General features: G+C 36.7%; 1 long non-coding RNA gene across 2 annotated transcripts; it reads left to right on the top strand.

Annotated features, from left to right (window-relative positions):
* LOC138692180 (uncharacterized) lies at window positions 1–23,796 on the top strand. 2 transcript variants are annotated; one of them, XR_011330026.1, is made up of 3 exons: window positions 1–188; window positions 14,335–14,472; window positions 21,557–23,796. It is a non-coding gene; the product is annotated as an uncharacterized lncRNA (long non-coding RNA). The 2 variants fall into 2 exon arrangements; XR_011330025.1 differs by lacking the exon at window positions 1–188 and adding an exon at window positions 4,282–4,429 and having other exon boundaries at window positions 21,557–23,795.
* Window positions 23,797–24,051: the final 255 nt, after the last annotated feature.

Genomic DNA, 24,051 nt, shown 5'->3' with positions numbered 1-24,051 from the left:
ATGTGGGCATTTTCAGTATTCACAGGTCTCATGTCAAAGAATTTACAGAAGAACAAGAGATTTTACAGACAGTAACTACTTTCATGCAAATAAGAGTCCAATGGCAGAAAAAATATTCAAACATTGTGTTATAACAATACTCAAAAGAATGATTCAGTTTGGAATAGTCATCATCAGAAAGTAAAGAGGTATGTTTAAATTGTCAGTTCATTATCGATTAAGGCCAACATTACAATTCTTAGAGATGGTATCTAATTTTCGCAAATCACGAATTCGCGAAATACAGTTTTTCAGCTGATAATATAAAAATTTCACGTTTCAAGTAGCCTAATTCAGATTAAAATATCTTAAGCTTAAAGTCCGGAAATATAGCGAAATTGTGTGTATAGGCTACGCAAAAATTTCGTTTTTAGTACGAATTTATTCGAAATTACTGTTTTCCAAGGTAAGATAGGCTACATTTTATTATTTTTTTACGAAATTTTTATTTATGGTGCCCAAAAGATATCAATCCATCCATTTCTTTTATTGGAAATCACAAATATGTGCGCGAATTAATACAATAAGCTTCGATGAAGCTACGTTTTTTGCGCGTTGTGCTGTTGGAAGGCATGGCAGTGATTGGAGTTAGCTCGAGTTACAATTTTGTTTTAATCAGGTAATGGAATTTTCTTTAAAAGTTGTAAGTAATTTACATATAAATTACCTTGCATTCATATTTATTTACAAAATGTTTTTAAATATTTTATGTTTTGTGGTGCCCATTAGTTTATATTTTCACACAAAGTATAATATGAGACTATTACACTGTTGCCTGTAGAAAACTGTAAAGGCTCATTCACAATGAAAATTAAACATAACGTAAGCGTTAACTTAACGTTACAGTAAAATCAAGAAGTCATACCATCATTCACGATGGGAACATAAACATAACAGCAAACATACTTGGTAACCATGGAAACATAACAACGACGCCTTTTCCTCATATTCTGTCGTATACTTCAGCGCTCCACGATTGTGTTCTGTTTGCAAATCACGTAAGCATAAGCATGAAAGTTTGGAGTTTGCACACTTTCATGTTAACGTCTTACGGCAATGTTTATGTCAATGCTTATGTGAATCATTGTGAATGATCCCATTTGGTAGCCTGAGCGCAAACTTCTGTGTTTATGTTACGGTTATGTTTAATTTTCATTGTGAATGGGCCTTAAGTATTGTTAAAATATACAAAGATGCTTAAGATCCCCTTTGATGATACAAGCCTCTAGTCTTTGTAGAAATATTCAGTAGCGTAGAGTATTTTACACGACGAGAGTCAAAAAGTTACATTTTTTAAATTATAAATAACTCCAAACTTAACAAAGCTTTTATACACAAATTTAAGGTTTCTATTCGCAGTAAAGTAGCATACCTATCAATTCCAGTTAAAGAAAACAGGTATGTTTGTAGAAATAGAATCTGACCTCTCATATCTGCGGTTGACATTGTACCGCACAGCGATGGTAAGACTAAAGAAATAATTTGCCTTCGTCAAAATTTTTCTGTCGTTATATGATAAGGGAAAAAGATAGCCTATATATTTAGTATTCTGTATAACATTCGGAGAATCATAAAAATGGTTTGTAAATATGTAACAAAATTTATAACACGAACGAAACATTATTTTGCCAAAGTAAAGCAATTAAATTTAATTCCACTTATCTAGCCTTCAACAATGGGTACTGTTCGATGTAACTTAACTTTATACATAGTGTCCCATTTAGCTTGACCATCCAAAATTACTTTGTACGCAAACACCAAATGAAAAATTGTTTCATACAAAGGGTGTACAACTGAAAGGTATAAATAATGCTGATGGGAAGATAACCTTGTATAATAATAATAATAATAATAATAATAATAATAATAATAATAATAATAATAATAATAATAATAATTATAATAATAATAATAATAATAATAATAATCCGTGGCGCTACAGCCCATGAAGGGCCAAGACCTACCAGCCGTCTGCTGGCCTCACGGCCACATGCGAAGCAGAGGTGGACGATCATCCAACCAGAATGGAGGTATCATGTGGTTAGCACGATGAGGCTCCCAGCCGTTATAGCTGGTTTGCGTAACCGGATTTCGCTACCTATCGTAGCTCCCCAAGTGCATCACGATGCTGGGTGGGCACCGGTCCCGTACACTGACAGAAATTTCTTCCTCCATGGGGACTCGAACCAGCGCGCATTCCGTAACGCGAGTCCTAGGCAGGATGCCTTAGACCACGACGCCACGGCGCCGGACAGATAACCTTGTATAGTTACTTATTAATTTTGTTTGCATTTACCTTCACTCCACACTACACACAGTCATTTAGCTCCAGTAACATATTCCTTAGTGTCAACAGGAAGCTACAGCATTTGTTTGTTTGTTTTTTTTAAAGAAATACCGCTACATGTTGACAAGTTATACTGTAGAAAGTAGTCTTGATTATTCAATGAGGTTGGCGAGGCCTCATATACAGGAACATCATTTTATTTTTACTAACATTTTAAATATTAACCTGGCTATACCTTTGGATTAATGATTGAGATCCGGAAACATCGTTTGCTACCTCCTTCCACGACTGGAGTTCGATGGTACTGGCGTAAAATACAAACAAATCACTTTACTAGGTACAGGAGGGAAGAAAAGTAGTTCATCCATTTACGTAAAGTAGAAAATATCGCGACTTTGAGTTTGATAATTTTCATTAGGTTTTGTTTCATCAAAATACAGTACAGTGTTAACAATAAGTGTTTTTACTCACGAACTGAGTTATCCATGCGAACGTATTCATTATGCACCGTATATTATACTGTCTACAGCACATTAGCGTACAATATAGAGAGTGAAGTTAAATTGAAAAATAATCATAATATGGATTTTAAACACATTTTTGAAAATGGTGGCCGTTCATTTCGATACAGGCTTCAGATCTTTTGTGCCTATTATCGCACTATAGACTATTGCATCTAATTCCAATTACCAGTTTCGTCCTTCATACTTAGTAACTCATCTTGAAATAATTCTGTACCTACTCTATAAAAGAGTACCTTACGTACTGTAAATTCAGTCTTCATTTCTGCCCGACCCGCACAGATAAAATTACATGCTATCTACTGTCCGTCCAAGTGGTTATGTCGCAGGATCGTAGAAAGGGGGGGGGAAATCACGTGATAGTTAATTACTTAATGAGGCCCTTTTATTTAAGTTATTTTAAACAGTTTTATAATATTACGTAGACGTCCAATTAATTCCTAACAGAAATTAATGTTTTCAGAAAAGAGCTAAGAAAGCCCAGCCACTAGTCTTTACAGTGGAGCGAGCAGAAGCAGGTGGGGGAAATCGGGATGCGACGTAAGGAAACGGACGACAGTACCTGTGCGAAAATGTGATTCAATATTGGAAGTTTTCGTCACTGGAAAACGCGAACATATTTCTGAAACGTAGGCTACTATACTCACTAACTCAGTACTGTTCTGTGTGGAGGACAGTTTGAACTTCGCTAGTAGAAGGGGTGGGAGTGAAGTACATTCAAAAACTCAGGTGCAATAAAAGTTGAAGTAAAAATAAAATGATGAAATTGAATATTCCATTTTGGTTCAACATATAAATTTATAAATCTTGCATAGTAAATTCGTAAGTAGTAATATAATGTTATTAATGATATAATAACTATCAATGAAATAATCAATTACCAAATCCCCCAATTATAATTGGTATTACTATGAAAAAAATCATAATGTATCTGTATATCTGTATATACCTGTATCTGTATGTATATATATATATATATATATATATATATATATATATATATATATATATATATATAGACTATATTAATGTTAATAGTATTCGATAAACTGTTTTCGAAAATGGCCATAAAGTCATTTAAATATGCGCTGCTGCATACATGGCTTGTACGTCTAAAATGCAGATAGTAGGCCATTGATGATACAGAGGAGGAGAGTTCGGCCACGGCGCCGTGAATCGGATTCCGGCATAGCTCAGATGGAAAGAGCGCTCAGCGCACATAACTGAGAGGTCCTGGGTTCGATTTCCGGTACCGAAACGAATTTCTCTCCAATAATAGGTAAATACTGCTAACATTGAATTAACGACCTTGTGAAATTTCTCAGCTTGGTGAAACTTGCCTCATTCCAAGCTTCCTGTAAAACAAGTGCTGTTATCATTCTCGTACTTGCTCGCTCTATATGTCAGCATGTGTGACAACGTAAGCGGGAAAGAACCTGCTATCTGACCACAGGGCGATTACTGTTCAACTACTCATTACGACGCATTACAGAGTGTAGGATAGTCGTGTTTGCATTTCTACTCATGGCTGATTTGGGAATATAATCCTCGTCTCGTATCAACCTTACGAAGACGTACTTTGGTAAGAATACAAGTGTTTTCTTTTTCGTTGTAAGTACAGTAGTAGTCCGATATATCGCGCTCGGTTATGCATCGAATTCGGATATAACGCGGTGAGGAGTATGTCTCCCGAAAAAAAGTAACATTCTTAATTACAGGCATTCGAAAATTAGTATACACCAGTGGCGGTTCCTCGGGGGAGGGAAGGGAGGAACGTCCTCCTCACATTTTCTTCTTTTGAAAGTAAATACCAAATAAAATATGTGCCTTGAAATTCGAGGAAGATTCGATCATTTTCAAGTTCACAGCTATAAGAAAAACTCGGTTGATCGAGTTTTAAACGACGCGCGCTCATGTGCTGTAGAAAACTGTGAGAAAGATGCGAGATTGTCTGTGTGGAGGAAAGGCACTCCATTCCTCCTTTACTGCAGTTAACACACATAGACAACAGCGCACTAGCGACCAGAGTAAGAAGCAGAGTTTTAAAGCACGTAAATGAACGGAGAGGGAGGAGATCCTCCTCTGAATCAGTCATGGGCAGGAAATAGAAACCGACTGGTCGTGCAGCAAGCTCGCTACCGCTGCCACCTAACGACGTTGCATTCAACCGGACTATAACACATCTAGGGGGAGACACAACAAAAACAGTTTTAACGCAACGCTATGGAAGACACCATGTAAACTTTTTTTTTTAATTATAAATCAAAAATATTATTCATTGCACTTTATATAGGCTACTATTCATGGTTTGAAACTTTCGTAGATATTTGAAAGTTAAAGTCGGGTTTATGTAAAACAAAGAGGAATTAGTTCTACGTAGTTGGCCCCTGAAATTCACTTCTATTCATTGTTTACTAGACAGTGCAACAGCCAAGTTGTCAGTTTTGTACAAATATATTTGAAACTGAAAGTAGGTAATCCAAACTACATCATTTTTAACATAAAAAATTAATCGGCCACCGGCAGCTTTGAACAATAATGGTAGTATGATTTTACAAGAACTGATATTCTTCAAAAGCATGTGATACTGAACTTGTAAAATGTACATGTGGCAACACAGACCACGTGGGGGCAATGTTCTCGCTTTCCTCAGATTATTTCCCATTTCCCTTTCCGTAAAACGGTTCCGGTTACGAGTTAGTAGCTAGTCTCTTCCAACACATGTGATGCTGTAGTGTGCTCGAAAAATGCTACGAGGTTGTCAATTTCCTTGTAATTGTTAATTTGCGCAATTATTCAACAATGAATGGAAGTGAAAACATAATATATTTTGGACAATTTAGGAAACTCAGTTTACAAGAACATATTATTGCTATACAGAAGGGAAAGCCAACCCCAACACTACCTGGTCTTACATGTATGCATATAGGCTAATTTGTAGCATGTATCATTCAAGAAGGTGTCATTTCGTGCTGTTAACTTCTTTCCTCCTCTTAAGAAATATGCAGGAGCCGCCACTGGTATACACAGAACGATTCTGCATTGCAATTTAACACTAACCCTATCTCAAGTTCAGAGGGAGTCTCGTGAGATTTCTAGCCCTCTATTACTGTAATTCCGCATGACTGAATGTTTCGATTCTGAATAGTTTTGTCAAGTTCATGGAGTTTCTAACTCTACAATAGAGTTGACTCTGTGGCAGCAGATTTTGGCTATTTTTTTTTTTTTTTTTTTTTCAGTAAATCCTTTGACATAAGTTTTACTTTAAGTTCACGTCTCTAATCTCTGAGGGAGAAAAATCATATTAACTAAAAAAAAACGACGAAATATGCATGCACGCGTGCACTTAAAAACCAACCTAGCTGCACTAAAATAACATAATATGCACTTTTATAATACTTACTTATTGGCTTTTAAGGAACCCGGAGGTTCATTGCCGCCCACACATAAGCCCGCCATTGATCCCTATCCTGAGCAAGATTAATCCAGTCTCTATCATCATAGCCCACCTCCCTCAAATCCATTTTAATATTATCTTCCCATCTACGTCTCGGCCTCCCCAAAGGTCTTTTTCCCTCCGGCGTCCCAACTAACACTCTATATGCATTTCTGGATTCGCCCATACGTGCTACATGCCCTGCCCATCTCAAACGTCTGGATTTAATGTTCCTAATTATGTCAGGTGAAGAATACAATGCGTGCAGCTCTGCATTTGTGTAACTGTCTCCAATCTCCTGTAACTTCATCCCTCTTAGCCCCAAATATTTTCCTAAGAACCTTATTCTCAAACACCCTTAATCTCTGTTCCTCTCTCAAAGTGAGAGTCCAAGTTTCACAACCATACAGAACAACCGGTAATATAACTGTTTTATAAATTCTAACTTTTAGATATTTTGACAGCAGACTAGATGACAAAAGCTTCTCAGCCGAATAATAACAGGCATTTCCCATATTTATTCTGCGTTTAATTTCCTCCCGAGTGTCATTTATATTTGTTACTGTTGCTCCAAGACATTTAAATTTTTCCACCTCTTCGAAGGATAAATCTCCACTCCAATTGCACTTTTATGATGTAAAACAATAATTTGTTTTAAGAGTTTTGCGGTTATTGGTGGTTTATTGTTATGAATAGGATATTGAGAAAATGTTATTATTTCTGTTGGAGTGCCATATTTTCCTAATTTGTTAGACAACAAACTTTTTCTATCGATCACAAAATCTTTTAAGATGACGAGAAGCTCCTTTCAACATTTTAAAATCCCTTTTCAGAAAGAAAAGTTACAAATAATTGATTAAATGGCGATCTTACTCGTGTTAATTACGTAAGCATGTGCGGCTTACAGCTGTTTCGGTGCTACTTAACACCATCCTCAGAGCCTACTAGATCTCGGCGCTATCTCAACTTCGCTACTTGTTGTGTGGGTGCGTTCGTGTGATGAAGAGTTGTGTCAAATAGTGTGTGTGTTCTGAAATTGATCTGTGTGTTGTGAATTTGATTAGGGTGTGTTTTAGTGTGTCTGTATATTTCATATTGTTCTAGTGTGTTGAGTTTTTGGTTTTTGGGTTGTATGTGTAGGATTTCCATGTCTGTATTTATGTTATTGTATATGTGGTTAGCGAAGTTGAGATAGCGCCGAGATCTAGTAGGCTCTGAGGATGGTGTTAAGTAGCACCGAAACAGCTGTAAGCCGCACATGCTTACGTAATTAACACGAGTAAGATCGCCATTTAATCAATTATTTATATTCCAGTGTTAAAAGTAGTGTACGAAAGTTTCAACATGGAAAAGTTACATTTGTTCGGATCAAATTTCTACACATTTAAAGAACAAAATTAAATTATTTATTATTTCTTTTGGAGTTTATTATCATAATACACTGCTCTCTTAAACTGACTGAGCATATTGGAAATTAAATGAATGGCTTTCCCAAAACACGCTATGAAATGTTTCATATGAAGAAATTTTTCCTAAAAACGAGCAAAATTGTATTAAACTTTTTTGTTCGAAATATCTCAAAGGATAACATCTTGAAATTAATGACATTACTTACTCTTCACCATGTACAGTCTGATCCATTTGGGTATGGATAATATAATTTATTATTATAAAGCTATTATGATAGAAGGAAAAATTTCTTGCTAGTTATATTATGATTAAAAGATGGGAGTTTCAATTTATGACAATCAATAATCTATACTAATAATAAATCTGTAGCCAAAAATTTTCTGGTAATTTTCGATTTTCCAAAAATAATTGGAGTTAACATGTATAATTACTCATCCTGAAACCGAAAATCGCTTTTTTTTAATTTTTGTTTGTATGTCTGTCTGCCTGTCTGTCTGGATGTTTGTTACCTTTTCACGCAATAATGGCTGAACGGATTTCGATGAAAATTGGAATATAAATTAAGTTCGTTGTAACTTAGATTTTAGGCTACACGGCATTCAAAATACCTTATTTAAAAGGGAGGTTATAAGGGGGCCTGAATTAAATAAATAGAAATATCTCGCTTATTATTGACTTTTGTGAAAAATGTTACGTAAAGAAAGTTTCTTTAAAAATTATTTCCGATAAGTTTTATTCATCGCAAAATTTTGATAGGAATGATATTTAATGAGAGAAATGAGTTTTAAAATTAAAATAACTATCTAAGGCGGTGTAATGAAATCTATGCTAATAATAAATCTTTAACCGAAATTTTTCTGGTAATTTTCGCTTTTCCAAAAATAATTGGTGTTAACATTTATAATTAATCATCCTGAAAATGAAAATCTCTTTTTTGAAATTTTTGTATATCTGTCTGTCTGAATGTTTGTTACCTTTTCACGCGATAATGGCTGAAAGGATTTCGATGAAAATTGGAATATAAATTAAGTTCGTTGTAACTTATATTTTAGGCTATATGACATTCAAAACACTTTATTTAAAATGGGGGTTATAAGGGAGCCTGAATTAAATAAATCGAAATATCTCGCTTATTATTGATTTTTGTGAAAAATGTTACATAACAAAAGTTTCTTTAAAAATGATTTCCGATAAGGTTTATTCCAAGCAAAATTTTGATAGGAATCATATTTAAGGATATACAAGAGTTTTAAAATAACAATACAATACATTTTCACCGCCGCCTCAGATTATAGCGTCGTTGTTCCGTAACTCCTATGTGCAAAATATAAAATTTTTCAGTAGGAAGGAAAAACAGATTTATTCATTCTATGACAGTGGTACATAGGAGATCGTGAATTCTTACATTTTCAAATGAAGGAAATATAATTACATATAGGAGATTGTATTATTTGTTGTATAACTATTTAAGTTATTTAATAGAGCAAAAATCTGAAAATCAATATGTCACATAGGAGTTATTGCAGGAACGACGTCGATGGCTATAATGAAATAGAAACAAATGACTCCGACTATTTAAGTAACATATTAAACGATTTATCCTTCTGTCAACCACGAATTTTCCCTGGACCAGATGTCCTATTTTAATTATGTAATTACTTTATATTTATTTCTAACGGGTGCAGCGGAGCGCACGGGTACGGATAGTACATAATATGAAAGGACAAATGAAAATCGTAGATGTTTAAAATGCCTACTACAAATCAACAGCGGGCACTATTTGTTCTTTGGTATGCTAAATTTGAGAGTGTTAAAAGAGTTCAAAGGGAATTTCGACGTGAGTATGGTGTGCATAATGTACCTAAATGCGATTCCATAACGTTGTGGTATCGAACATTTGTACAAACAGGTTCTGTGTTAAAAAAAACATGCAGGAGGTTGCAGGCGAAACCCAGTACGAGAAGCAGCTATCTCTTGGCTTGGTCCCCAAACTCCCCAAATCTAACGTCTCCTGACTTCTTTCGTGTGGGGTTTTGTTAAAGACATTGTCTATTCATAGAAACTCAGGAACATTGATGATATGAGAGTAAAAATTACTCAAGCTTTTCAACAAATCGCCCCTCTTATGTTACATCAGACATGGGCTGAATTGCATCACCGTTATGAGTTGTGCAGGGTGCGCAATGGGGGTCATGTTGAGCTCTGAGGAATCTTCCATCTTTTAGTGTTGTATGCACAAAGTTTCAACAAATGAAGCTCAGTAATAAAAGTTTTACAGTGTTTTTATTTTATCTATACCCAAATGATCCTGTATAATACGAGAAAAAGCTACTTCGATATTATACAGAGTGGAAGTAAAATAACCCGTGGACAGCCGATAAGGGGTGGTCCTCCAGCTTGGGGGTTGGGCGAAGGGCTAACAACCCATCACCGTAAAAAACAGCTTGTTACGTATCCCTATAATAAGCCTCGGAATAGGACTGATTCTCTGGCACGACCACAGCAAAGGAATAAGGATTTGAGATTTGGCACTTGGAACGTAACTAGTCTTTATAGAACAGGAGGGGTAACATTAGTAGCAAAAGAACTAGCTAGATATAGAATAGACTTCGTAGGAGTACAAGAGGTTAGGTTAGATGGGAATGGCATATCACAAATAGGAGATTACTTGTTGTATTATGGGGAAGGAAACAATAATCACCAATTAGGAACAGGATTCTTTGTTCATAAAAGAATAAAATCAGCAGTAAAAAAGGTCGAATTTATCAGTGACAGGTTATCATATTTAGTACTTAAGGGTAGATGGTGCGACATCATAGTTATAAATGCTCACGCCCCTACAGAAGAGAAAGACGACCATATAAAGAATAGCTTCTATGAGGAATTGGAACATACTTTTGATCAGTTCCCTAGATATCACATGAAAATTTTATTGGGGGATTTCAATGCTAAAGTAGGACGGGAGGATATTTTTAGACCAACTATTGGAAAAGAGAGCCTACACGCAATTAGTAGTGACAATGGAGTTAGATTAGTCAACTTTGCCACATCGAAAAATTTAATTGTCAAAAGTACAACATTCCCCCATAAGGATATACATAAATATACTTGGACTTCTCCAGATGGATTGACACACAACCAAATAGATCACATCTTGATAGATAAACGGAGATATACTAGTATAGTAGATATTCGAACTTTCAGGGGTGCAGACTGTAATTCTGACCATTATTTGGTGATTGGAGAATTAAGAGAAAGATTATCAGTAGCCAAGCGAGTAGAGCAACAAGTTAATATTACTAAATTCAATATTTTGAAATTAAAGGACGAGGAAGCTAAGCAAAATTATCAGGTCGAAATTTCGAATAGGTTTGCCACTTTAGAAAGTTCCGACGAAGTTGAGAAAGAATTAGATGTTAATAGCGTGTGGGAAAATATCAGAGATAGTATAAAAATTGCAGCTGAGCAGAGCATAGGTTATTATGAAACTAAGAAAAAGAAACCGTGGTTTGATGAAGATTGTTGCATGGTAGTAGAAAGAAGGAAACAGGCAAAATTGAAATTCTTACAGGATCCAGTTGAGGAGAAGAGAGATAATTATTTCAATGAAAGACGGGAAGCAAGTCGTACACTTAGGAATAAAAAGAGAGGTTACTTGAAGGAAAAACTGAATGAGGTAGAAACAAATAGTAAGAATAAAAACATTCGAGATTTATATAAGGGTATAAAGGAATTTAAGAACAGATATCAGCCAAGGGTAAACGTGATCAAGGATGAGAATGGTGACTTGCTTGCAGACTCTCCATCAATCCTAAACAGATGGAAAAACTATTTTGCGCAACTACTAAATGTACATAGGCCATATAGAAATGATCGGGACGAATTTGAAATACAAACTGCTGAGCCATTTATACCCGAACCCACGCTTTCAGAAGTCGAAATTGCGATAGAAAATCTGAAAAAGTACAAGTCTCCAGGTATCGATCAAATTCCAGCAGAATTAATACAAGAGGGTGGGAGTGCATTATATAGCGAAATTTATAAACTTGTACTTGCTATTTGGGAAAAGGAAATTGTACCAGAACAATGGAAGGAGTCCATAATTGTACCTATTTTTAAGAAGGGGGACAAAACCAACTGTGGTAACTTTCGAGGAATATCACTTTTGTTGACGTCGTACAAAATTTTGTCCAATATTCTTTTGAGAAGATTAACTCCGTACGTAGATCAAATTATTGGGGATCATCAGTGTGGTTTTCGGCGTAATAGATCGACTATTGATCAGATTTTTTGTATTCGACAGATATTGGAGAAAAAATGGGAGTATAAGGGTACAGTACATCAGTTATTCATAGATTTCAAAAAGGCTTATGACTCGGTTAAGAGGGAAATATTATATGATATTCTTATTGAATTTGGTATTCCCAAGAAACTAGTTCGATTAATTAAAATGTGTCTCAGTGAAACATACAGCAGAGTCCGTATATGTCAGTTTCTATCTGATGCTTTTCCAATTCACTGCGGGCTAAAGCAGGGAGATGCACTATCACCTTTACTTTTTAACTTCGCTCTAGAATATGCCATTAGGAAAGTTCAGGATAACAGGCAGGGTTTGGAATTGAACGGGTTACATCAGCTTCTTGTCTATGCGGATGACGTGAATATGTTAGGAGAAAATACACAAACGATTAGGGAAAACACGGAAATTTTACTTGAAGTAGAGCGATCGGTTTGGAAGTAAATCCCGAAAAGACAAAGTATATGATTATGTCTCGTGACCAGAATATTGTACGAAATGGAAATATAAAAATTGGAGATTTATCCTTCGAAGAGGTGGAAAAATTCAAATATCTTGGAGCAACAGTAACAAATATAAATGACACTCGGGAGGAAATTAAACGCAGAATAAATATGGGAAATGCGTGTTATTATTCGGTTGAGAAGCTCTTATCATCCAGTCTGCTGTCCAAAATTCTGAAAGTTAGAATTTATAAAACAGTTATATTACCGGTTCTTCTGTATGGTTGTGAAACTTGGACTCTCACTCTGAGAGAGAAACATAGGTTCAGAGTGTTTGAGAATAAGGTGCTAAGGAAAATATTTGGGGCTAAGCGGGATGAAGTTACAGGAGAATGGAGAAAGTTACACAACACAGAACTGCACGCATTGTATTCTTCACCTGACATAATTAGGAACATTAAATCCAGACGTTTGAGATGGGCAGGGCATGTAGCACGTATGGGCGAATCCAGAAATGCATATAGAGTGTTAGTTGGGAGACCGGAGGGAAAAAGACCTTTAGGGAGGCCGAGACGTAGATGGGAGGATAATATTAAAATGGATTTGAGGGAGGTGGGGTATGATGATAGAGACTGGATTAATCTTGCACAGGATAGGGACCGCTGGCGGGCTTATGTGAGGGCGGCAATGAACCTTCGGGTTCCTTAAAAGCCATTTGTAAGTAAGTAAGTAAGTAAGTAAAATAACCACGCAAATTATCAAGATGAATAGTTCATGTTGCATATAACAAAAAAAGTTGATCTTTCCTTGTTGTATCAGTTCCTACTTTGGAGAGGCGGCGAGTTGATTAGTGCTCTTACACACACACACACACACACACACACACACACACACACACACACATAGAGCGTTCGCCTACGGGTGAGGCCAGGAAAGCGGCATGTACTGATACTCCGCTTTGTGCGCGCAGTTGTTGAGACACGCTCGACAATCAAGAACATCAGGGTCGACAAGTTATCAGTTGTGAGCCAGATGTTGCAGTATTTAACACGTACAGTGCAGTTTCTTGACACAGTTGCATAAATATTCAGCGTGTGTGTAATATTTGTTAACAATGCAAAACGCAAAATTCACGCTTGAACAAAGAGTTTTTATATATGATGCATATGTGAAAACAGTCATGTAGAAAGGTGCGTAGGCAATTTGAAGTGAAATATTCGGGTGCTCTAATTCAGGGTAGAGAAACTGTTAGACGTCTTGTTAACAAATGAAGGACAACAGGGTCGATAAATGCTACAATTCCTAAGCGAAAACGAAGAGTATTGACGGGAGAAAAAATTGATGAAATCAGTGCATCATTTACACGCTCTCCTAATAAATCTCTAAGACGTGTTTCACAGGAAGTTAGTGTTTCAAAGACATCAGTCTTTACTGCTGCTAAACCTTTAAAATTAAAACCCTACAGAGTATAGTATAGAAAGCGGAAGCTTACGGATAGACGATTCCCGCAAGCGACACCGCAGGCAGGCCGCTTTCCTGGCCCCACCCGTAGGCGAACGCTCTGTATATATCAGATATTGCCATGATTTTCGAACAGAAAATATCTTGATATATTAATTTACGAAAAAACACGATGTAGTTCCCTTGCAGCTCAAGTGGTTTATGAAGAGCGGTATCTTGAGTGGAATATTCCATTCCATAGACATTTATCGCAGTCTGTCAGCGAGTTAGTGATACTGGAAGTGTTGTTTCAGGCTGTCGTAACCGTGGGCGGCAACGCCCTAACGAAATAAACGACAAAGAGGAGGATATCTTAAATTAGGTGGAAGAAGAGCGATATTGCTCGAGAGGTTGGTACATCTGTACTTAGAACATTTAAAGTACAGTTGCGTATTTTCCAGGTAGCTAGAGATATCAGAAACGACCCAAGGATCTTCGCAAGAACGCGTCAAAATTGGTTGAGGAGGTGTCAATCATGTGTAAAAGCAAATGGGGGCCATTTTGAACATCACCTCTGAAATGTTCGTGCAATGCTTCAGGCGAGTTTACCAATGTTTTAATTGTTGTTTGATATATAATGACTCTAGCGTTAAACATTGTTTGAAGTATAATTAAATTATGAATAACACAACAAAATGTAATATAAGTTTTGCCATAGTTATATAGGTCTCGCAACCACAGATTACCGACGGAAGGAATGCGAATCAGACACTGCGATAAGGAAGAGCGGGCTAGAGGAAAGGTCACGAGATAACTTGAATGATATTCAAGAGTACAGTCAGAAAAGAAATGACATCAAATACTGTAGATACTAATACCGGAAAGCTGGCTGTCATATGTGCGACATCGACTAACAGCGCTCCAAGCGGAAAGGTTTGAATAAGTTGACGAGAGGGTCGGCCGTGCGAGAGGAGATCGAAACATTTCTTGTGTTGCCTGCAGCGAGCTAGAAGCACAGTCTACATAGACTGTGACAAAAGTAAGATACAGTACTACCTGTTCTAATATAACCTATGCATTCTACAAAGTCACAAACTTTTAAGTAAGCCCTGATTGTTGTATTTTTATATTCCTGGCCCTAATATCGTAATTGTTATTTAATAGCAAATATGATTACAATATAAAATGTTTCGAAATATAATATTGTAAGCCTTATAAAGCACAAAATTTATCTTGTTACAGATAACTTGGAGAATGTTAGAACTCCAAAAAGAGAAAAAAATTCGTCTGAGAAAAAAATACAATTTCTTACTAACAAACTAAGGAATGCGCAGAAAATTATGTCAAGACAAAGGAAACTCATTCAAACCCTAAGAGCTGACGTACAAAAATTGAAAAAATCTCATTCATCTTTAGAATGTGATCAATCGCTGGTAGAAGATTCATTTCTTAAATCTCAGTTGAAGCTAAGAAAAACAAAACCTATGGGAAGGCGATACACCGAGTATGAAAAAAATTTCGCACTGGCATTGCATTATTATTCATCAAATGCATATCGATACTTGAGGAAGACTTTCTGTCTGCCGACTATTCGCTCCTTACGTAATTGGCTGCAACAATTGGGTGTGGGTCCAGGTTTCAATGGGCAATAATGCAACTGCTTAAGATAAAATCGAGAAGTCTGACACCAGCTCAGAGAGTTGTTTCCATTGTACTTGACGAGATATCTTTGAAACAAAGTTTCTCGTATGATGCAAAATCAGATTTATTCGATGGCTTTGTAGAATTTGGACCGTACGAGAGTCAAAATCAAACAGAAAGTGGAGAATTGAAACCCGCAAATCAGGCTTCAGTATTTATGATTAGGGGCTTGCAAACCAACTACAAGCAGATAATAGGATATTTCCTACCTAATAATTCCACGCCCGGTGATGTTCTAAAAGATCTTCTTTCCGAAGCCATCCGCGAGGTTAGTAAATATGTGGCTAATTTCCTAAAGTAGTCGTTAGTGACCAGCCAGCCAGTAATATTAGAATGAGGAATTTATTGGGATGCGAGGTTGATAAACCATTTATTGAAATAGATGGAGAAATTGTGTACTTCTTGCATGACACACCACATCTCCTAAAGTCAGTACGAAACAACTTTAAGCGGCACGACCTTTCGTACAAAGATGAAGTATACAAGTGGCAACATGTTGTTGAACTGTATAATAAGGATAAAGATATGAATCCACGATTATGCCCAAATTTGAGACAAAAACATATAGAACTTCCACCTTTCTCGCCCATGAGGGTTTGTCTGGCTGCACAGGTGCTAAGTCATTCAGTCAGCAAGGCCATAAAAACTCATGTGTCGTTTCAGTCACAACCTGAAGAAGCTCTTCAAACAACAGAGTTTATAGAGCTAGTGGATCGTGGATTTGACTGTTTTAATTCATCGACCATGAACGATGCTAAATCCTCACGCAGGGCTTTACAAACTACTTCTTGTCATTGAACGACTCTACAAAAACTGGAAAGTCTGTTTTCAAAATTAAAAATTCTGAGCGAAAAAAAGACGAACCCACCTTGCTTTAAGGGTTGGATACAAAATATAATAGCTCTACGTCACTTGTGGAGAGATCTGGAACAAAATTTTAACTTTCGGTTCCTGCTTACAAGACGTATAACACAAGACTGTATTGAAAATATTTTCTCTGTCGTGCGTTCTAAGGGTAGTTATAACAGTATCCCTGACAGCTGTAAATTCAAGTCTGCCGTCAGAGGAATTATGAGCTGCCAGCTCTTAACACCTTCAGAGAAAGGCAACTGTGAAATTGAAGTTAGTGATTTTTTAGTTACGAAGAAGGAGATTGAAGAAAGTTCATTTAGAATCTGCAGTGATTATCCAGCAACAGAAAACAGTTTTGTAGAAATCGCTGAACTTGAAGAGGACAATCATGATCAAGTATGATTCCAGATAATGCATTAACATATGTGACAGGGTGGGCTTGTAGCAGAATACCACATGAGATTTTCAAACTGGAACTAGCTAGTTTCAAATCTGAAAACTTGACAGGCATTTATCAGCATATTGCAAATAAAAAGTATGACAGTGCTAATTTTCTAATTCCCACAAGTTATTAGTTTCTTTATCTAAAATTATTCGATCAACATTTCACACGCACTTTAGAAAAATTCTTTCATCAAGCAGACAAGGTGTAAAAACCAAGTTAATGGCCCTTACTTTTAAACAAATAGATCAAACTAATTCAGTATGTAAAGATTGTAAACATGTTTTCGTTAATAAGTTCCTTAACGTAATGATCAATTGTTTTGTAAAAAATGAATGTGACAGAGTAAGTTGTAGAACAGTGACTGGAAAAAAGAACAGAAAGGTTAAAATAGTAATGCATCAGTAACCTGGAGAATAGAGAGTTAATGGGACAATTAAAAAGTATGTGCAGTAGCTATACTGTAGCTTTAATGATGTTTTTCACCAATGTGATATCTCTTTTAAAACATTTTATAATATTATTATTAGCATCATAATGTTCGTTCAATAGTTATGACAATTAAATTAACGAGAATGTAAATCTGACCGTTCTGTACTGATTTCTTTAGCTCTCATGTAATATCTAGGAGGGGTTGGAAGGAATTGTGGTAGGCCTATATAGTAATAGGCCTACCACAATTCCTTCCAACCCCTCCTAGATATGTACGTAATCAAATACAGTAGAGAGCTTCGTACGTTATTTGAAGCAATACATATTGGAAGCATTGTTCAAACCAAGCCGCTAGACAGCGCTAGTGTTCTCGTGTCGCCGCCCGACACCATGTTAATCGCGTTGCTTTCCGGTATTAGCTCTCTACAGTATTTGATGACATCGTTAGAATGAGTCTTGCGTTGTGATAGTTACATTACGACTTTAGTTTGTTCCATTGCATGTGAATACGTGTCTTGTATCGCACGGTATTATTATTTCATTCGTAAACATATATTGCGCGTTTAATTAGCTTCGAATTTTTCTCTTGCTACGTTCTTTATTTCCACAGCGATGTCCTCATTTGTTCATCTTCTTGGAAGAGACAGTACTTCCATCGGCTCGCACCTCTCCCCTCTCGGCATGCCTACATACACACGTCAAAACAGACAGCAACGCCACCATTGGTTTTCGGTAATCGTTTCTTGCGCGAGCTATAGCGTTCTCTTAACGTCACTTGAATATGACTGGTTATTTTAATTCCACTCTGTACATTCCTTTAATCATTTATGTGTTCCGTCGCATCCCTGTACCCTGCCCTAAACCATTAAGAAGGCAGTAAGTAAACAGCCACGAAACAGTCTGACGGAGATAAATCTTGTGACCGCTACTAAAACACATGGTCCCCTTTCTCCCTTAAGACCGGATCTCAAACATCCAAAATGCTATAGGCGGACTCCTCCCAAATCCAAAGAAAAGCTTTCTCTTTTCCTCAACCTACAAAATAATTGTATTTAGTAGCATTTAACATTTTCATATTTCATGTCCTCAGGCTAACTAATTTTTGTTTCAGGTATAATCGACTTGGAAATAAAACACATTCTCCTCTCTCTCTCGCCCGGATTTTTTGGGGACTGGGTAGTGATTAGGGTTCAGAAATCCGATTTTTATTTTGTGTCCCCAAAAAGTATAAAACAAAATATATTGTGGGGGGGGGGATATCTGCAGATAAGCCCTTTAAATGGCCTCTTTAAATTTGGCAGTGCATGTAATTCATACGCCCTACTTTTTTAAATAAAGTTTTCCGTAAGTTGATATTTTTCAAACTTAAGTGCATTTCTCGATGAAACTGTTTAATCTATTTACATTAAATTTTATAGAGTTTTCTGCAGTCTGTGTTCTGCAAAGAACATTTACGCGTTTATGAATATCACACACACAACACGAGGAAAAAATACAGAATGATTAACAAGAATTCACCGCCACCTACGGAGCTTATTTCCGAAGACATTCTGAGAAAAAAAGTCATATAAACATTTGTCCTAATCTCAATATTTTCAGAGTTACACTAATTTGAAGTGTTAGTAAAATTCCTTTTTTTTTTTTTTTTTAAGGGTAAAAGAACATTACAAACAGAGAGACTGAACTATTCAGAAGTATCATTTCTTTAATTGGCTGAAGCTAAAAATGTGTTGTTAATTGCTTTGTACAGATTCTGTTTTTTTTTTTTCAATTTTTTAACTATTCTTACCCACTTATCACAAAAAACTTTAAAAATCATACGACTTCAGGAACAATTTAATTATGCATCCTAATGTACTGGGTGTTCATTTCAAAGTGTGTCATGACGTCACTGTTGTTGAGTCAGCGATTTGAAGCGAGTTTCAGCTTTTGTGTCAGAGAATTTGCCTATTAATCAAGGCGTTCAATTGTTATTGAGAACATGTACGGTATAACTTGAACGTCGTAGCAACAGATGGCGGTCTGTACGGTCTGTGTGCTACCATAACCTCTTTCGAACTGTGTTTTGTGAAGCCAAGTCGTACGCAGGGTATTTGTTATCATCGGTTGCGTGAGGCAACATTCCACAACACAAATCAAATGCTCCGTGTCCATGTTGACCGTCGAAGTTAATGTCAACAAATACGTAAGTAATCGTCTTAACCCTCTCCCCATATCTCGACAGTAAGAAAAAACTCACCTCAGTACATGTTTCGAAAGTTCGCATTCCTGCCACCACCGGCATTACCGTACGTATCGGTAAGTACTCTTCAGAATGAACGCCGTACTTGCTAGGCAACTTCTCTGGCAGATAAGTAATACACCTCTGCGGAAGTGTAGGAAGATTGAATTCTCTAGGCTCATCGACTAGCCACGTGACGGCATACAGCGAGCCATGACATACTTTGAACTGAACATCCAGTATAGTCTTGAAGAATGTACAAGAGCGACATGATTTGTAACAATTGTTGTGATAAATGCACAAAAATGTAATTTTGTAGTTAAAAATCGAAAAAAAAAAAAAAAAAAAATTCTGTACGAAGCAACTATGAAATTCACAACACATTTTTAGCTTCAGAATACTAGCTACTGTAATTAAAGAAATTATACTCCTGAATAGTTCATTCTTCATGCGTAATATTCTTTTACTCTTAAAACTAAAGAACAATGGTATTTTAGAAACAAATTTAAATTACTGTAACTCTGAAAATATTGAGATTAGGACACATGCTTATATGACATTTTTTGTTCAGAATGTCTTCGAAAATACCTAAGCTCCGTAAGTGGCGGTAAATCCTCGTGAATCACCCTGTATATGCACTGAAAAAATTGCGAAAATTGTTATTCAAAATTCAATATTTTCCAGTTTCACTAAGGGTAAAATATTTCACTAAATTTGACTTTAGAATTACAATATGCATTACTTGACTACTTAAAAAATACAAGGCATATAAGTAAAGATTGTAGCAAGTAATGCGCACCTGAAATTGGGGTACATTTAGCAAAGTGGGAAAAGAGGTTATCAATTAGGGCCTTTCTTTTGCACTTGGATAAAAAACTAATTAATTGCCTTTTATACTACTGAATACCGAGAGGGCTAGCGGAGTCGTAGAGAGCTGGCCTTGCATTCGGGATGTCCGGGGTTCGATCCCAGGGGCCGGCAATCCTAACTGAGGGTTTTCATGGTTTCCTCAGGCAAATGCCGGGATTGTACCTCTTGAAAGTCCGGCCACGGACGGCGATCCTTCCCTTAATCCTTTCATATGTGTGAGTGAATGCTGTGTAATGTCTTAAATGTTTATGTTGTATCGGAGGTGGCACTGGCACTGAGCTGATCCCTCGTCCGGGGAGGCCTCCATGTCCTTATGTGGTCAAAAAAGTCAACTTCTGGGAAAGAAAGAAAGAAAGAAAGAAAGAAAGAAAGAAAGAAAGAAAGAAAGAAAGAAAGAAAGAAAGAAAGAAAGAAAGAAAGAAAGAAAGAAAGATACTACTGAATTCAGAATTATTTATTGTATAACTATGAAAATCTTTATCCCATTTAACACTAAGAAATCTAGAAATATTGACCTAAACTATTGTACTGAAAGTCTTTAATAGCATATGATCACTACAAACTCCCCTTAAACATCCTCTCTCCCCCCCCCCTCTCTCTCTCTCTCTCTCTCTCTCTCTCTGTACCTTAGTTTAACTTCTCCCTTTTAGGTTCATTTACACGACCCACGCCACACGGGCCTTACAGGGCCGCGACCTGTCGGGATCACATACATACTTTTTGACCACACAAGGACATGGAGGGTCTCCCCGGATGAGGGATCAGCTCTAATGTTAATGTCATGTTTTATTTAACGACGCTCGCAACTGCAGAGGTTATATCAGCGTCGCCGGATGTGCCGGAATTTTGTCCCACAGGAGTTTTTTTACAGGCCAGTAAATCTACTGACATGAGCCTGTCGCATTTAAGCACACTTAAATGCCATCGACCTGGCCCGGGATCGAACCCGCAACCTTGGGCATAGAAGGCCAGAGCTATACCAACTCGCCAGCCAGGTCGACGATCAGCTCTATTCTCCTTAAACATCCAAAATGCAATAATCGCACTTTTTCTATATCCAAAGAAAATCTAAAAGCTTTCTCTTTTCCACAACCTTAAAAAAAATTATTTAGTAGCATATAATATTTTCATCTTTTTTTTTGTACGTAAATAATTTTTGTTTCAGATATGTTCGACTTGGTACTTCTCGTCCTCCTCATGACCATCAATGTACATCATATCTTTGCGGAACTGAGTATGAAGAGCAACGACACACTGGATGAATCTAAAAAGTATGAAAGAAGTGTAATATCCGATTTTAAATTAGCCAAGTTTCTTAGTAACAATGGAACACATGACGAAAGTAAGATTACAACGAAGAGAAAAACTGAAGATCATATCGACTACATTTCATACTATGCAAACAATTTAATTTCAGACAAAGTTTTCTCGCAAACACACGTTGAGAAAGAATGTAATATTCCCAGAAACCTTACGTGTGCTTTACTGGCCATACTCGTCGAAAACAGATTGTTGACTTTGGAAATGTTGCCACTAAACAGACTGAACGAATTTCTGAACCGTAACTTTACGCACAGGTTTGCTGTAAACAACATATCCGATCAACCAACCACGCTCCTCAGAAATGACTCTGAGAACATGGACGTACGTTATTACAAAAAACTTCTGTGGTGTTTTCGATTACAAATAACGAATCAATTATATACATTGATGTACTACAATAAACAGTACACAGAAATGTTCGAACTTGTACAAAACTTAACCAAACAAAATACAAGTCCGTCTGAAGCTGAATCGTTGGAAAACACCCTTGAAGATCACAAACGATTTGTCCAAATGTTACACGAAATTGACGAATTAGAGAATATTACTGAAAAATACAAGCCACTAATTCTCTACTTAAATCAGGCTCTTGAAGAATCAAATCGTCTGCAAAGATTCATGACATCTTGTAATGTATCGCAATCCAGATCTGAGGTTCAGGATATTCAGGTTATTTTAGACACGGACACATTGAAAGCAGAGTTACACAATCGGTCAGAAGAACTGCAATTTCTTGAGCAACAGTTAGAAGACAAACGCTTCAAGATGTATTTAACCGAATACGTGCAACCCAGCGTCCAAGGTGTTATATTTATCATTGGGTCGATAGGGAACATCGTCCTTTTCTGTGTATTCTGGAAGCATGAGGACATGCGCACCGCTCCTAACATGCTGATCCTCAACTTGGCCATCGGAGATTTTCTATCCCTCTTTGTAGGAGTAGTTGTTTACGATTCCATTGTCATCCTTGGTAATTGGGATTCTGGTATTGAACTGTGTAGATGTTTCTTATTCTTTCGCCAGTTACTTTATGGTGTGAGTGTTTATTCCATAGTATTCATTAGTATTCAGAACTGGTTTGCAGTGACGAAGTGCGACAATCGAAGTTTCCCTAAAAGATTTCAAACTCTTTTCGTCGTCGCATGTGTGTGGATTATTGCAAGTGCCATTGCTGTGAATAGAACCATGCACGCACAAGTTTACGATGGTTCCTGTCATGCTGGGAATCCAGATCTCGTAGAATCCTACCGACTGATGCGTTTGATAGATCTGCTCGCGCTTTGTGTCATCCCCTTAACAGTGATCGCCATTTTCTCAGGACTGTCGTCCAGACGCCTCAAGCACAGTACAAAGAGCATTCCTGGAGAATCAATTGGTCACAAAAGGATTATACAGGCTCGTGTTTTGAAATCAAATATTTTAATAGTTTTAACTGTTGTGTTTGCTCTTTGCTACATCCCGTATTTTCTGTTAGCATTCATCATTGCCTGGTTCAAGCCTGATATCGATACGACTGTTATTAGATCATTATACATAACCACTTTCTGTCTTATTTTCTCAAATGCATGCATTAACCCTACAGCTTTGTATTTCTCTAGCAGTAAGTATAGACGATATATTAAAATGCTTTTTTCATGTAAGAAAATGGCATGTCGAAATAATAATAATAATAATAATAATAATAATAATAATAATAATAATAATAATAATAATAATAACACAACTTTAGTTAATGTACTTGATCATCATAGAATAATAAATTAAATTTGAAATTTAAAACTGTTTTCCATCATCTAAGTCGAATACCGATATTATTTGTGTTACTAATTTTTTGTTTCTGTATTATTTCAAAGAAGTACAAACATCCACCGTTTCGGAGGCCAGTATTATTTCCATCAAGAAAAGACAAGGAAAGCAGAAGTCTTACGTCCCATACTAAAGGTTTTCTTGAAGATGTTTCTGAATGTGTGGTAAAGTCCTGCAGTGCCGAGTATGCGAGCACAAAATAAGAGGTACGCCTAGAGCAGCCCAGCTGGTAGACAAGGAGAGCAAGGAGAGAACAAGGGGAACACAAGAAGAAGGAAGGAAACAAAATGAGAACAGAAGGAATATATGAGAACAAGAAGAAGACAAGGAGAACAAGAGGAACACAAGGGCAAAAAGGAGGACAAGGGGAACACAAGGAGAACAAGGGGAACACAAGGAGAACAAGGGGAACACAAGAAGAACAAGGGGAACACAAGAAGAACAAGGGGAACACAAGGAGAACAAAGGAAACACAAGGAGAACAAGGGGAACACACGGAGAACAAGGGGAACACAAGGAGAACAAGGGGAA

This window comes from Periplaneta americana, chromosome 2 (assembly GCF_040183065.1).
Source record: "Periplaneta americana isolate PAMFEO1 chromosome 2, P.americana_PAMFEO1_priV1, whole genome shotgun sequence".
Classification (NCBI taxonomy): domain Eukaryota; kingdom Metazoa; phylum Arthropoda; class Insecta; order Blattodea; family Blattidae; genus Periplaneta; species Periplaneta americana.
Note: the sequence above shows the minus strand (reverse complement) of the source record. Positions and strands in the feature narration are given on the sequence as shown.